A 10,421-nucleotide genomic window follows, 5' to 3' on the forward strand; every position below is an offset into this window, starting at 1 on the left:
TTCCCATATAGATCAACAGAGTATTGAGTGGAGTTCTCTATGCTATAGTAGGTCATTATCCATTATCTATTTTATATACAGCAGTGTGTATATGTCAATCCCTATCTCTCAATTTACCTCTCCCCACCCTCTTATCCCCTGGTAACCATGAGTTTGTTTTCTACATCCGTGACTCTACTTCTGTTTTGTAAATAAGTTCAAATGTAACCTTTCTTTTAGATTCCACATATGAGTGATATCCGATAGTATCTGTCTTTGTCTGACTTAGTTCACTCAGTATGACAGTCTCTAGGTATATCCATATTGCTGCAAATGGCATTATTTTGTTCTTTTTAATGACTGAGTAATATTCCATTGTATATATGTACCACATCTTCTTTTTTTTTTTTTATTTTTTATTTTATTAGTTGGAGGCCAATTACTTCACAACATTTCAGTGGGTTTTGTCATACATTAACATGAATCAGCCATAGAGTCATACGTATTCCCCATCCCGATCCCCCTTCCCACCCCCCCCTCCACCCGACTCCTCCGGGTCCTCCCAGTGCACCAGGCCCAAGCACTTGACTCATACATCTCACCCAGGCACATCTTCTTTATCCAATTTCTCACTTGAAACTGAGGGACTTCCAGAGTGCTGGGTTTATATATTTTATCAGTTCTAAAAATTAATAACCATTATAGCTTTATTTTCTCACTACTGCTCTTTTAGGATTCTAATAAATTATTGTTAGATCCTTTCCCTCTATCCTCATACCTCTTAATCTCTCTTTTGTAGTTTCTATCCTTTACTCTCTCTGTGGTGCATTCTGGATAATTTTTTCTGACTTATCTTCAAATTCCCAATTATCTTTTTATCCATGGATAGTCTTTTAATTTATATGCATTGATCCATAATGTATTCATGTAAATGTGTGTATATATATACAAATATATATGTATGTGTATATACATACACACAAACACACACATATATAGACATATATCCATCCATGAATATATCTATATGGGTCTATTTATTTCTATACATACATTCATTTCTACAAATTCTAACTGGTCCTTTTTCAGATCTGATTTTACTTCATAAGGTTTTCTGTTTGCAATATTTCAGTTTATCTTTCATTTATTTAAACATTGAAAGCATAATTGTTTTGTAAGTCTTAAATAATAACTCCACATCCAGAGTCTTTGTAGATCTCTTTTTGCTGTCTGCTCTTTCTGCTTGTTCTTATGCATGGTGCTTCTTTTCTTTTGTGAATGGCACTGTATGTGCTAAATATCTTTGAAAATATATTTATAATAATTTGAACTCTGTTATAAAAGGTGCAAAAAATACACAAAAGAAAGTACACATTTGCTTAAACCAAATATCTAGGGATACTATCTGTTTGGTATCACTTCAAGCTAAATTCAGTGCTAGAGGGTTTCATTTTTATGTTGCTTTTTTGGGGGGACCATCCATAAGATGTCAAATATAAAATGTAAAACTATATTCAAAGGCCAATTTACTTCTACTTCACAGTGACCCAGAGTATAGCCCTTTAGGAATTCTACTTATACTGGGGAACATCTTCTCTTAACTTCTTCCCACCTTGGGTAATCATATCAGCCTGGCTGTAAAAACTAAAGTTTTTTTTACATTTTTCCTGATTGACAAAAGCCTTCAGAGGCCACTCAGCTCCCTTTACCTCTCTGGATTTCTGCTTTCCCTGTGAGTTTGTCCTGGAAATCCCTATCTTGTTAGCTCTTCAATGCCTTATAAAAAAAAACTTCATTTTTTGCATTTATCCATAATTTGGCATTGTTTTTCTGAAAAAGTTGGCCCAAATAACCTAGCTTGCTATTACTAGAAACAGGAAAATCTTTACAGGAAAAGTCCCATTGCAGATTGGAATTGTACAGGTCCTGATATGTCATGGCGATAATATTTTAATTTATTTTCATTTTACTTTTGTGGGGAGGTGTTGCCCATTCTAGTTTCTTCACACAGCTATCTTATTTTAGGGGTGAAAATGAAATATTCAGTAGGAGTCTTTGTCTTTTGGCATCAGCAATGAACAGATTCTCTTCCCCATCTGTTAGTTGGGGGAGGGTGAAAAACACTTTCTTTTTCTCTATAATTTTCTCTTTTCAGATCTACCTATATAATTTTAAAATTACCTTTATGTTACAGAATATTTGTTAGCACTTCTCAAATTGGCTTTTCTTATTCTGTGCTCACAAGTCTTTGTTATTATTTTTCCTGCCTTTTCTTGTTTGTATGAGAATTAAGATCAGGGTTTGTAAGTTTCCTTTTCTGGGTTGTTTTTTTTTTTTTTTTTTTTTTTGGTAGGGGTGGGTGAGGGGAAGCTATCTATTTTTGCCTTACTTGAACTCTTGTTATCCTATTTTCCTTATTTAACTTATTTTTTTACAGAAATAGACCCATGGACATAGAAAACAAATGGTTATGGTTACCAAATGGAAAGGAGGGAGAGGGATAAATTAGGTGTTTGGGATTAACACACACACACTACTGTATATAAAACAGATAATATTATCCTTCTGTATAGCACAGGGAAATATATTCAATATTTTACAATAACCTATAAAGGAAAATAATTTGAAAAAAAATAGAGATATATTACTGAATTACTGCGCCCTACACCTGAAACTAGCACAATGTTGTAACTATACCTCAATAAAATATATATGTGTGTATATATAAAGAAAAGAGAAAAATGTTTGATTTAGTCCACTTCATTTTTCTTGGCAACCTATGAAGTGCTGATAAAGAAGTTTCTCTAAGTTTTATGGTGATGGGATTAGATTCAGAAATTTTTTCTAAATAAATAAGAGGATTATAAGAAGTTTCGAAGAAACTACAAGTCAGACTTTTGGTAACAACTGGATTATCTCATCTATTAATAAAGCCAACTTCATCAAGCAATAACTTGCTGCAGTCTCATTATAATCAAAGCCTAAAGTGTTTCTAGTCATGTCATTCATGAGTCACCAACTATTGGAAGCTGCACCTACCACGGGATTTTGTGAAGAAGGGAGACTCCACCCTTACACACCCACACTGAGCAAACCAAGAGTTGATGCTTGAAGAGAAAACATAAAAGATAAGTACAAGTCAATAAAATAATAGAGGCTAATAAAAATTAAGATAGTAAGCAGAAAAGAATTAGATACATAAAAATTAATAATTCTTTGGGATTATTACAAACTTAAAAACCATATTATCACTTTATTACAAGATGTGTATGTCTATCAATGGGCTTCCCCAGTGGCTCAGCAGTAAAGAATCCACCTGCTATGCAGGAGCCTTGGGAGATGTGGGTTCTATCCCTCTGTTGGGAAGATCCCCTGGAGAAAGAAATGGCAACCCACTCCAGTATACTTGCCTGGAGAAGCCCATGGACAGAGGAACCTGACAGGTTATGGTCCAGAGGGTCTCAAAGAGTCAGACATGACTGAAGTGACTTAGCACACATTCACACACACACACACACACACACACACACACACACACACACACACAAACACACACACACAAACACACATGTCTGTAAGTAACCTTGGACCTCCAGTTTTCCAGTTAAGATATTGTAGCTTCATTGTGGACACTCCTGATTTCCCCTAAATTCAGTGATCATTTGTTCCGATGGTGCCTTAGAACCTCCATTTTCTTTTTTTTGTTTGTTTGTTTTATTTTTTCATTTATTTTTATTATTTGGAGGCTAATTGCTTTACAATATTGTAGTGGCTTTTTTTGAAATTCAATTTATTTTATTTTTATTTTATTAAAAAATTTTTTTCCATTTATTTTTGTTAGTTGGAGGCTAATTACTTTAAATATTATAGTGGTTTTTGCCATACATTGACATGAATCAGCCATGGATTTACATGTGTTCCCCATCTTGATCCCCCCTTCCACCTTCCTCCCCATCCCATCCCTCTGAGTCTTCCCAGTACACCAGCCCTGATCACATGTCTCATGCATCCAACCTGGGCTGGTGATCTGTTTCACACTTGATAATATGCATGTTTCAATGCTATTCTCTCAGATCATCCCATCCTTGCCTTCTGCCACAGAGTCCAAAATTCTGTTCTATACATCTGTGTCTCTTTTTCTGTTTTGCATATAGGGTTATCATTACCATCTTTTTAAATTTCATATATGTGTTAGTATACTGTATTGGTGTTCATCTTTCTGGCTTACTTCACTCTGTATAATGGGCTCCAGTTTCATCCATCTCATTAGAACTGATTCAAATGTATTCTTTTTAATGGCTGAGTAATACTCCATTGTGTATATGTATCATAGCTTTCTTATCCATTCGTCTGCTGATGGGCATCTAGGTTGCTTCCATGTCCTGGCTATTATAAACAGTGCTGCGATGAACATTGGGGTGCACGTGTCTCTTTCAGATCTGGTTTCCTTGATGTGTATGCCCAGGAGTGGGATTGCTGGGTCATATGGCAGTCCTACTTCCAGTTTTTTAAGGAATCTCCACACTGTTCTCCATAGTGGCTGTACTAGTTTTCATTCCCAACAACAGTGTAAGAGAAGATCCATCCTCACAGTGTGTTTCATCACAGAATCATTCAGAAAGCTGCTAAGAGTTATCATCAGAAATAAACAATCTCCTGGTCAGATAAGACTGAGAAATACCAAATTAAATAAAATCAACAGATTTTCTGTACCATATAATTCCTAAGCCTTCAATGTGCCAGTTGGCATAATGAATCTCTAAAAGTGAAGTTAGGGTGTAGTGGTCCCTCTTCTTTTTGAGCATGTCTTGGAACATGTTCATGTTTGTTCTATGGAACACAATTTAAGAAATGTGTCTCTAAATAGAAAGTGAGAACTTTAAAAAAGAGGGAGAGAGAGGAAAATCTATTTCTTCATTCTGTTAAAAGTTGCATTACCACTAAAGCCCCAAGTGTCTTTATCTCATTTCCTAATATTGTGTGAAATATGTATTATCCTTAGAAAATCAAGATACTGAAAGGTTAAGTAACTTGTCCAAGATCACACATTTGTAAGTGGCACAATTAAGATTCGAGTCCAGAAGTTTTTCACTCAAACCTATGACTATATCTCTTCTTTCTTACAAGACAAAAAAAAACTTCCTGATGTTTCCATGAATTTTCAAGTTAGAACAATTCTTATAAGAATATGTGCATAAATGCATAAATCCACACAGGTCACTGACATTCTGATAGACAGGACATTTGTGCAGTCAGGGATGGATTGAGTTTTACAAGATATGTTTGGGTGTTTGTCCTGTACCTACACTTTGATTAATTGACCTAGCACACAGGTACAATTTAGAAGAGACTAAATTTCCACCCTGCCCATAAAGAATGAGAAAAATGCCTGTGGCTTTCACTAAGTACAGTAGCTTGCATGGCTTCCCTTATCACTGGGAGGGAGGGGAGTCAAGCTCCACCAGCAGCATCTCCTGTATACTCCTCATACATTCATTCTCCTTCACATCCCTTCCTGATTCTATTCCAAGTTTCTGTTTTAGAGGTGATTATCAAGGGAAAAACTTACTGATGGAATTCCTATGCAGTTCATGTTGGACATGAGAATCACAGAGAATCTGACATGTACCAACTCTCATTCCTTTTGAATGATACACTAAACAAGTCCAGAGATGTTTCAGAATGTTCCAGGAGCATACATACTAGGATTCGTTAGGGCTTGATGTGTATCTGTGTATCCAAGTGAAAATGGTGTGTGCCTTCTCAAATCTGATGTCTTCCCCCAGGAAGACAGTGCTACTCAGATGTCATATATGGTGACATGCACATGATTCCTTTTAAGTCTTCAGAAATTCACTACTAACTCACAAGGCCAGAAGGCAGATTTTAAATCAACTATCAAAAAACACCTACAAGTGCAATAATAGAGGATCAATTAAATGAAATATACTCCAATATGACAAAAGATCAAAGAGTCTTTAAAATATTCATGACTTTTTAATGATATGGAGAAACAGTCATGATATAACTTACCTATTTAGCATCTATTACATGTCAGGCTCTGCTTTCAGGACTGTTACGGGGCTTACTTCTGGTGGAGGGACAGATGTTAACAGGTGCCAGAATCACAACATATGTGTTTCATCCACTGAGGTTTCCATAATGGCTGGAGTTTCTTCTCCACTCCAGTCTTACTAACACCAATCACAATTGGCTTCCTTCATTTCCCCCAGTATGCCATTCAAATGGTATCATTTTCTCAGTGTGCCATTATGGAAAAAAATATTAGGATGTCTTATCAAAGGAAAATAAACAAACAGGTAATATAATAGTTATTGCTCTGAGAAAAAATAAATCAGGTTTAGAAGTAGAATAATAGCATTGTCATTTTATGTGCCTGGTGAAAAAAGATCTCTTCAAGGAGGTAAATTGTAAGCAAATTTCATAATGAATTAGAGGAAACAAGTAGTATGGATATTTCCAGGCAGAGGGAACTGTTAGTGCAAAGGCCCTGAGGAAGGAGCATATTTGGTATGCTAGAAGAACAGTAAGAAATCTAGTATAGCTAAAGTGGGATAAATAAGTAGAGTGAAAAACATGATCCAAAAGACCTTTTATGTAGTCTTATTTCCAGATTCCTCCACTCATTCCCTGGCATTGCTACTGTAGGATAGTCAGCTTTCTATTCTAAGCTTCTAAACCTGATGTGTTTCTTCCATGTCTGATTCCATCCAGATCAACAAAGCATCCCCTTGGCTGACTTTCAAACACAACTGAATGCTTGTAAGCATGTGAATATTGAATATTCATGTACTAATTTATTTGTTCACAGACAGAGTATACAATGGAATGTTACTCAGCCATTAAAAAGAATGAAATAATGCCATTTGCTGCAAAATGGATGAACCCGGAGAGTGTCACACAGATTGAAGTAAGTCAGACAGAGAAGGAGAAATACCGTATCCCTTTTTTGTGGACTCTAAAAAGAAATGATACAAATGAGCTTACTTACAAACAGCAACAGACTCATAGAGAACAAACTTATGGTTGCCAGAGAGAAGGGATAGTTAGAGAGTTTGGGAAGGTTATGTACACACTGCTATATTCAAAATGGATAACCAACAAAAACCTATTGTACAATACATGGAACTCTGCTCAATGTTATTTGCCAGCCTACACGGGAAGATGGTGTTGGAGAGAATGGATACATGTATATGTATGGCCGAATCTCTTCACTGTTCATCTGAAACTACCACAACATTGTTAATTGGCTATGCTGCTGCTGCTGCTGCTGCTAAGTCGCTTCCAGTTGTGTCCGACTCTGTGCGACCCCATAGACAGCAGCCCACCAGGCTCCCCCTTCCCTGGGATTCTCCAGGCAAGAACACTGGAGTGGGTTGCCATTTCCTTCTCCAATGCATGAAAGTGAAAAGTGAAAGTGAAGTTGCTCAGCTGTGTCTGACTCTGAGACCCTATGGACTGCAGCCCACCAGGCTCCTCCATCCATGGGATTTTCCAGGCAAGAGTACTGGAGTGGGGTGCCATTGCCACCCCAATACAAAATAAAAAGTTTAGCGTTTGGAAAAAAAGGGAGGGAAAGACTACATAAAAGGCAGACAGAACAAGAGGCAGATCAAAGCAATGACTAAGAACCAGGTGTGAGGAAGATATGAGAGTATAGAAATATATAGATACTGGGGAGCAAGGCATTAGAAATCACACTCAAGTGGGAAGAATAGATTCATATTTTCCAGCATAAGGAAGTTAATCAGAAACCAAGAGGTCAGGGGGTTTTAGATGTAAGGAACACAGTCAGCAAATAGAGGAAGTGAGAAGTAATGGATATTTTTGTATTGTTGAAACTGAGGCAGGGACTTCCCTGGTGGTCCAGCGGTTAAGACTCCACACTTCCATTGGAAGTGGGGAGGGTTTGATCCCTGGTGGGGGAGCTAAAATACCCCATGCTACATGGTGAGATCAAAAGAAAAAAAAAAAGAAAGAAAGAAACTGAGGCAGTCTTTCTGGAGCCAAAAAATAAAAGACCATGGGCCCTGCAGTCAGACTTTGATCCCTACACTAACTCTGGGGACCTAGCTAAGAGAAGTCTCAGTTTCTTCTTGGACAATATGTATATTAAAATGGCTATCCAGTGCTCACTTTGGCAGCACATATATTAAAACTGAAACAATACAAAGAAGATTAGCATGGTCCCTGCACAAGGATGACGTGCAAAGGAAGCATTCCATATTTTCACATGTACCATCTTAGAAAATGGTACCACTAAATGTAAATGATGCAACCACTATGGAGAATAGTATGATGGTTCCTTACAAAACTAAAAATAGTTACCATATGATTCAGCAATGCCACTCTTGGTTATATATCTGGAGAAAATCATAATTCAAAAGATACATGCATCCCAATGTTCCCTGATGCCCTATTTACAATAGCCAGGACATGGAAGCTACCTAAATGGCCATTGACAGAGGAGTGGATAAAGAAGGTGTGTACATATATATAATAGAGTATTACTCAGCCACAAAAAAAGAACAAAATAATGGCATTTGCAGCAACGTGGATGGAGTTAGAGATAGTCATACTGAGTGAAGCAAGTCAGACAAAGACACCATGTGATATTCCTTATATGTGGAATCTTTAAAAATGGTACAAATGAGCTTATTTATAAAGCAGAAATAGAGTCACAGATATAGAAAACAAACTTATGGTTACCAGGGATGGGTGGTAAGTAAGGGGGTGGCATGAATTGGGAGATTGGGATTGACATATATACACTGCAACAGATAATTAATAAGGACTTACTGTATAGAACAGGAAGCTCTACTCAATACTCTATAATGACTTATATGGGAAAATTTTTTTTAAAAAGACTGAACATATGTGTGTATATCTATCTATATATATATATAGATATATATGATTATGTGTATATGTGTGTGTGTGTGTGTGTGTGTGTGTGTGTGACTGATTCACTTTGCTGTACACATGAAACTAATACAACATTATAAATCAACTTTGCTCTAGTAAAAATTTATCTAAGAATGGCTATTCAGGTAACAGCATAATGTTTGTCAAATGTGATTTGCCTGCCTTTATGTGTCTCCTGCAAGGTTCAGAGCTGTTTGTTAGGGATCATCTGCACAGTGGGCAAAAGCAAGCATGCTAGGGAACTGGTGAGATAAAGAAGTTAGCAGTCCTGGGGTTCATCAAGGCAAGGCATTGGCAGTTCTTTCCCAGTGGGGCAGCTACCCTTCAGGGACTTTCCTGTCTGAGGGAACCTGACATCAAACCTGCCAGCACAGAGTGGTTCCAGCCTAGGTCCCATTCCAGGAGCTGTTCTGAAAGAGACATAACTTTCTAACATACTATGATATATGTTTCTTTCTCCTCTCCATTCTGATGCCTCCAAAAAGCCTCAGACTGCCTACCACATGCTGGCTCCTCATGACCAGGAAGCTTATTTTTATTCTTCCAAGTATTTAGCTCATTACTTTTGTCCATAAAAGTTTCTCATTAAATGTTGAATCATGAAATGTTACTCCTGTTGTATCAGCCCCTATTTTGTAAATTCCTGTGACCATATCATTTGAAAAATGATACCTTTAGTTTCACTTCTGGTCAAATTGAACTAACAGGGACCAGGTTTTCTTACACTCCCAAAACAACTAAAAAATTGGAAAACTATATGCAACAGTGGCTTTCAAGATATCAGACATGAGACAGTGAAGAAGAGTGGTTGCTAAGACATGGGAAATGAACAAACTGAACCTGTGGTTACCACAGCTTACTGCTTGAAGAGAGATTCCAGGCTGCAGGGCAGTCACCCTGAGTTGAGAAGAAGGAACATGAGATCCAGGGAGGCCCAACATCACTAGATTTCACAAGGCAGAGTAACAGATGGAAGAGACTGGACACAGAGAGAGAGTTCCAGAAATTTGGAGAGGGATCCCTTAAGTATTTCAGTGACTATTGATCATCACATACCAGAGAAGAAAATACCCAGGGCTGAAGAAAGAATCCACTTAAAGGATTGGAGGAATCCTCAAAATTCACACAGGTCAAAAAACATCCCTTTTTTCACCAGGCAAAGTAGAAAATTTTGTATATGGTGTGGTAGGCTAAATAATGGCCCTCCAAAGATGTCCAGGCCCTAATCCCCAGAATCTGCAAATATGTTCGAGTACATGGCTAGAAGGACTTGTCAGATGTGATGACATTAAGGGTCTTGGGATGCAGAGATTATCCTGGATTATCCAGGTTGTTGTTGTTTAGTCACTAAGTCATGTCTGACTCTTTGAGATGCCGTGAACTGCAGCATACCAGGCTCCCCTGTCCTTCACGATCTCCTGGAGTTTGCTCAAACTCATGTCCACTGAGTCAGTGATACTATCTAACCATCTCACCCTCTGCTGTCCCCTTCTCCT

General features: G+C 37.5%; 1 non-coding gene across 1 annotated transcript; it reads left to right on the forward strand.

Annotated features, from left to right (window-relative positions):
* The first annotated feature begins 8,128 nt into the window (after positions 1-8,128).
* On the forward strand, positions 8,129-8,231 carry LOC136154887 (U6 spliceosomal RNA). Its single transcript, XR_010660591.1, has one exon. It is a non-coding gene; the product is annotated as a U6 spliceosomal RNA (small nuclear RNA).
* Positions 8,232-10,421: the final 2,190 nt, after the last annotated feature.

This window comes from Muntiacus reevesi, chromosome X (genome assembly GCF_963930625.1).
Source record: "Muntiacus reevesi chromosome X, mMunRee1.1, whole genome shotgun sequence".
NCBI classification, from domain to species: Eukaryota; Metazoa; Chordata; class Mammalia; order Artiodactyla; family Cervidae; genus Muntiacus; species Muntiacus reevesi.